The sequence below is a fragment of the Lactuca serriola genome, chromosome 5 (assembly GCF_051521515.1).
Source record: "Lactuca serriola cultivar US96UC23 chromosome 5, Lser_US96UC23_V15, whole genome shotgun sequence".
Lineage (NCBI taxonomy): Eukaryota > Viridiplantae > Streptophyta > Magnoliopsida > Asterales > Asteraceae > Lactuca > Lactuca serriola.
Window position 1 is genome coordinate 301,063,411 of NC_136412.1, and position 7,242 is coordinate 301,070,652.

The window sequence follows — 7,242 nt, forward strand, 5'->3', positions numbered from 1 at the left end:
GCAAACAAACACCAAGATATAATATGTTAAACATAATAAATCGGGAAAGTGTAGTAGACATATTGATCAAGAACCAACTCAAAACTATGCCAATGGAGGGTGTTCGATCATCTTGCAAAGTTGGGTACCTAGTTGTTATCGCTACTTAAGCAAATACAACATGATTGATATTACCAGGTTTTTTATAAAACGAGACATTATTAGGGTTTCTGCACTTTGAAGTAGGATGAGAAAGCACAGGAAGTCCCCATTGACTGGAGTAAACAATTGCAGGATACGCACCATCCACCTTCAGCCGATTCAATATAGCACAACATATCCGCAATGTCCTCTTAGGCATCAATGCTATCCAAAAGCTCCTCCACTTGAGTTTCCGTGTGTTGGTTAATTTAAAACCCTTAAGTCTTCTGTTCATTTTCTTCAGTATTATCCACCTTCTAGGCATACCCATGGGCTTTTCACCAACATTTAGCTTCTTGTACCCTGGGGTGTGACATATTTCAATCAATTCTTGGACACCCATATGTATCGACTGTGATGATACAGTAGTGTAGTTGAAATATGCTTATATATAGAGAGAAAGAGAGTGGACTGTGGAAGCACATATAGAATCTTATGATTTGCTTGAAGCATATGATTGAGCAGGTTTGATTCCCAAAGCACATGGCTAGCTAGCTACTTGATGGTTGTGGTTACCAGCCGCTCGTCGTAGAATTTTTTCAATTTAGTATTGTGATGACCCAACTGTTCTTTAAACAAATGATTGTAGGTGGAGAACTATACTTCGGATTGTTTGGGAAATATTACCTACTGCTTCTCGATCAGTTGTCCTTTTGTGATTAATTAGTTTATGAGTGGGGTGAATATGGATTACATGTTGAAATGATTGGAAAGCATGTGGTGTGAAGAATCTTAAGACTCAAAAAGGGAATGGGGAAGAATGTTGACTGAGTTTGCGACTTGGTCAAGCCACAAGATCTCGATCTCAAAGTAGATTTGCATTAAACATATCGAAGAGAACACATAAAATCATCAATTACTCTTACAGACTATATAAGTAGGGGTTTATGTATCCCTTTCAATTGTTTGGTGATTTTTTTGTTTCATTTTGTCATTCTTATTTGTTTGATATTTTTTTTTGTAAATTCTTTATTATTATTATTTTTTTATTGTAATTTTGTTGTTTTCTGTCATTTTGTTTGTTGGGCTATTAATACGTTATTATTTTCGTTTGAATATTATGTTTCGTTCGTACTATCTTTGTGTATTTTTTTGTTTGAACTATTATAGTGTTATTATTTTTCGTTCGAACTATCTCTGTATTACTTTTTGTTTGGAATATCTCTATGTTATTCTTTTATTGCGATTTTCATACTTGTTATTTATATATGAAAAAAAGATATTATCATTGTCTATGTCTTTCCGTTCATTTATTTTCTCAAAATTATTTATATTATTTTTTAGAACTAATTAATCAATCGGATTCCCTCACCCTTGCGCTTAGTATGATAATCACCCTCACGATAAGGAAAATAAGTATTCTTTATATTATTTGTCTATTTTATTTTTTCTTATCAATATTCTTATTAGTGTTATTATTATTAAAAGAAATAATAATATTAAAGAAATGAGAGTAAATTATTGAAATAGTGTTTCCTACCTATCTTTGTTGTCATTTATGTACCTATTACACATAAAAAAAACAATATTGACATTGTCTATGTTTTTTTAAAAATTACTTATATTGGTTCTTAAAAAATTTAAGCAATCAGGTGTATGTGTGTGTACACATGCAATCAAATCTCTCGGTCATCCTTTTTGTATCCTCTAGAGTTTATGTTAGGTATTGTATATTTGTATATATTTTTTATGGAGTTTTATAAGTTTAATTTTACACCATAAACCATATATAAAAATATTTTACAAACTACATATAGGTTTCCATATGAAATTTAATACATAAAATTATAATGAAAGATGGAAAGTGTTTATAAAAAACCCAATAAACCTCTTTATATTACAAATATGTGTTAGTTAGATCTATTCTCCTTTTCTTATATATATATATATATGTTTAATTATGATACTTTACATTGTAATCTAGCTTATAAGCTATTTTCTATCAAAAACTATTAATTTATAAGTTTGTTTATTAGCTACCAACTGCTTTTCAGTTAGTTTGTTAAACAGAACATAAAAATTAAATAAAAAATAGATTATTGTTGGAGGTGAGCTTTTTAGAATTTTTAACTTTTAACTTTTACTTTTAATAGAAATCTTCTAATAAAAAAACTATTATCTTTTGGAGCTTTTAGCTTTTGCTTTAAAAAATTTGACATCTTTATGCTCAAATTAAAGATATATCAATTTTCAATTTGTCAAATGTATGTTTGATACAAAGAAATAGAATTGAACTAGAGAAAAAAAAATGAAATGTAAAAAAATTTAATGATTATAATGTTTGGTATACTAGAGAATTCACCAAAAAAATATACATGAGAATAAATTCTCTTATTTTATTGTAGTAAACATTAGAATGGAAATGAGTTTTTTTACTGCATTTATTTTTCTCAAACAACATTTTTTTACAACAATATCATTAAGATTTTCATATAACTAACCAACTTGTTCAAAAAAATTGTTGTGTTTTCAATGTAAAATAAAACAAATAAACTATAAATAAGTAAAACAAATAAACTATAAATCAATGAAATTTATCTTCATGCTCCTTGGGTTGCTAATTATTTAATTAATATTGAACCACAACAACAATAGAAAACGATAAGATAGAAGAAATAATTCATCAATTGGAGAATATTGGCTTACAAAATCGACAAGATCACTAGAGTAGAGGCAAATTTCGACTGAGTAGAACATTAAATCACAACTACCGCTTGATTCCTAATATTTTGAAACATTAACTTTGTGGATTGTAAGTCAAGACGAATAGTTAATTAGTGATCACATAGTGTACTACTGCAAAATCACAACAATCATAGGGAGATGATGAGCTCGTGGGTTTTGAAATAGATCGAAACGTGAGTTTCACTTATTTTTCTTTTTATTTATTTCTTTGCATCTTCTTTTTTAGTAAGCTAAATCTTAGTGATTCTATGGAAAACACGATTTATAATAATAACATAACTTTTGATTGGAAATTTTTTCTTATGCCGCCATGAAGTTCCCTGTATGCATGAAGAAATGAACAACATTTTTCAAATAGATTCTCCATTGATTTCCATTAAAAAAATAGAAGAAGGAAAAGCCCAAGAACCGGCTCATCGGTTCATGAAGGGGTCATTTGGTCATCTTCTTGCTTGATCTCATACTACTACTCATAATGATGAGCTTTGATGTAATTCCTATTAAAATTGATTTCATATAGAACACATTTTGATACAAGTTGTCTTGTCAATCTCAACCATTTGCATTTGTCATCCGAGTTGTGGAATATCCTCAAATTCAAAGGATTAGTTTTATAATAATTGGATCTAAAGAGCTTACAACAAGACATACAATAATAAAAATTTATGTCTCCTACATGATATTTTGATAATTTTTATTACTTTATTATAAACGGAAAATTATGATTACTTGGAAGCTTTTGATTTTTTACAATTAAATGGTACTTGTACATTCTTATAATATATATCATTTATTTGTAGATTATCATGAAGATAAATAAGTATTTTTTGTTTTTATGTCATCTTTGTTTATAACATGTTACGGGAATCTTTAAAAAATAAAAAACCTCATTTAACATTTGGTCCATTATCTAGATTTCATTTAAATGCTTACATCATGATAAAAAAAATTCACAAAGATAATATACCATAATGTTGTATGAAACAAATAGGAGATTGCAACCTAGTCGTATTTTCAAAAACCCTTCACTACAACTTCCCACATATGTCAAGTACTACTTTAGGCTTAGGTTCATGACTTGACTTGTTAAAAGCAAGAACCTACATGAAGGAAAAATAAATTAATAAATAAAGAATGAAATCAAATACCTATTTAACATATTTATGGATAAAACTCACTTAGATTATTCGTTTGACAAAGGTGTAGTAGGGTCATTAGAATTGTTAATATGATTCATATCCACATCCCTTATTGAAGGTTATATGGTTTTGTAGGCACGGTGACAATACAGAAAATGAATGTAAACATGACCATTGGATTGAAATTGTCATCAAAATTATTGAATTTCTGGATTTAATTAGGAATGTCCATGATCTTTGCTCTAGGATTCAATCATCTAGGTTCTCTTATGTTCTTTCAAAGGCTACGGTTTTCATAACCAAAGTAGTCTATGTATATTCTATGACTCTACATATCTGACAGGTAATACAAAATATGATGATACTTTGTAATGGTTGTTATTTTATTATGGACAAAATAAATAATAATATTGTCCTTATATCATTTTTTATTTAACAACTTAACTATTTTTAAGTTATAGCCAAAAATTCTAAATTTTTGAAAATTTAGGATTAAAAAAAATCATATTTAGATTATCAATAACCATTTGCTACAAGAAAACCGAGTATTGGGATAAATATAAACAAACCTAACTATCCCTATGCCTACCTTTAAAGGAATTTCAGTTATCTTGCATTCTTAAGTAGCACTAATCACACATCCAAACAAAGTGTCAAACAAATACCTTTTCGATAATGTCAACAAATACTAATAAGCATATATCGTAATTTTAAAAAAAATCAAATTCTTCAAGTTTTAGTAAGATATGAAGGGTTTTTTTATTGTGAAAATAAAAGCAAAAAGGAGGCTAAAAGAAACTTACACTCGCCATCACAATCGGAGCATATGACAATCTTCATTTTAGCCTTTGTTTCCTTTCGTATTTTTAAATAGGGAATTTGATATAGATTTCTTGACAAATATACCACCAACATTTAAACAAACGAAGCCCAGAAAGCTTGCAATATATAAATATACGGGGCTGTAACCGGTTGTTACTTGACTACCAAGATAAGCCATTTCTTGGTACATAAACGATGAATAGCCATTTCTTGGAGGTTAAAGTTTGTGTTTCGCCAAACCAGTAATACAAGTAAATCAGCTCACTAAGAACATTGCTAAACTATATATATATATATATATATATATATATATATATATATATATATATATATATATATATATATATATATATAGACACACACACACACACAAGCCGTTTACCCGTGCCAAGCGACGGGTGCGAATAGTTTTTCAAAAGTTAGTTTTTACAGGCAATTAATTCTTGTGCAAGTGGTTTTACTGCATCTAAGCAATTATCAATAAGAGTCATGTTAGCATAAATGAAATCAATAAGAATTAAAAATAAAAAATGGGATTCTTTACAAATGTACATGAACACATGTTTAATAGTACATTATTAATCGTGCAACACTTTCTAATATACCACATTTGATGTATATATTTGACTGTTTCAACATACTTCATAATACTTTTGTATTAACACGTGATATCTCTCTTTATAATACCACAAAAAGTTGTTCATGCGAGATGAGCACCGGAAGACTAATAGTTTCTTTTGACAATAAGTTTTATTTCGGCGGATAATGATTAGCTTTAATTCAATGATTAGTTCGCTTTATGATACATGAGAATATTAATTTTTTTTAATTAATATGTCTTTGTTTCAATTCTATGATTCGTTTTATTTTCAATGAAAAATATATTCTTTAATTTATTTATTGTTTTTGTATATGTTGGATATGTGTTTTCATATTTTGGATCCATTGTGTCGAAGTCTAGATATAGGGGTTTTAGGGTTTCGAAGGGATTGGAACCTACCGATCGACAACATTCCAAACTGAAATTGTTGCTTCCCTTAAATTGTTGCTTCCCGATAAGCTTTTTAAATTTTAATGTTATAATCGGTTAATTTTAAATAAAATTTGAAAGTGCAATACTAAAATTGGTTAGTTAAAAAAAATTCCCCCCGATTTACTACTCAAAATACCCATTAAAAAAAACAATTTGGTACTCAAAACTTCCCTTTTTCTAGTAGAGAAAAACGATTTTATTGTACAAAACCAGCACCAATTAATTTTTATTTTGTTTATTAATCAAATTATATTAATATAATTTGTTTTGTATTATTAACATATTACTAACATTACTATCATATGATAGATTCTTTAAAATTAAAATATCTAATAAAAAATATTAATACAAAATACTGAAATTACATTTATTGATTCAATTTAACACCAATTTAGACCAACTTGAAAACAATATTTAACTTTGTATTTCATCTTATTTCACAAGACATATAGCCCATGATTAGTTAATTTAAAATAAATAATTTTCAATCTTGTTAATCCTTGTATTTGTTTTATTTATTCTTTAGCATTTAATCTAGTTTAAATCATACAAAAAAAAAAGAACTTTGCACATACGGTAATATTCAACAATTTACTAATAATGTACTTAATCAAAAAAAAATCAAATGAGAAAATACAACATAAATGGCTTAAACAACAAAATACAACATTCTGGAGCAACATACAATTGTCGGAGCAGCATACATTTGTTTTAACCAATCGTATACTCACATATCACATCTTTATCATGCGTCCAATAACCGCCCTCTAATACAAAAGATAAAATTAATAAATCGGATATTACCAAATATAAGATAAAAAATAACTTATTTGAACTTTGATGAAAAAAAACTCAACTACATATAAGAAAATAATTAAATACTAAAAAAAAACTGAAAATAAAGGGTAACCATAGTTCAGAAACCAAACCAAGAATAAATTAAGAAAATAGACTAACGTGGGTTGGCAGATTGGATTGTTGAAATTTCATTAAACCTGCAACCAAACCTAAAAAATCAGTGAAAACTGAAACCAACATTCCATTTAAGGACTTGTAAGCATACACACATGGCTACACGTACACATACAAAATTAGAGATATGGAGAAGGTCAGCAGTGTTGGTTCTTTCTAAAGAGAAGACAAAATTACAAAAATGGTTCTATGGTTTGCTAAAAGTCATAGAGTCAGTCCCTGTTAATTTTTTTTGACAAATATGGTCCCTGTGGTTTCCAAAACTTGCATCAATGGCCCTTTTTGCTGATGTCGTTACTGTTCATCCGTTAGTGTAAGGGTATTTTGGTCTTTTCAAGTAGCAGGGACTGGGTTTGTGACTATGGGTAAACCATAGGGACCATTTATGTATTTTTTTCTATATTTTATGTT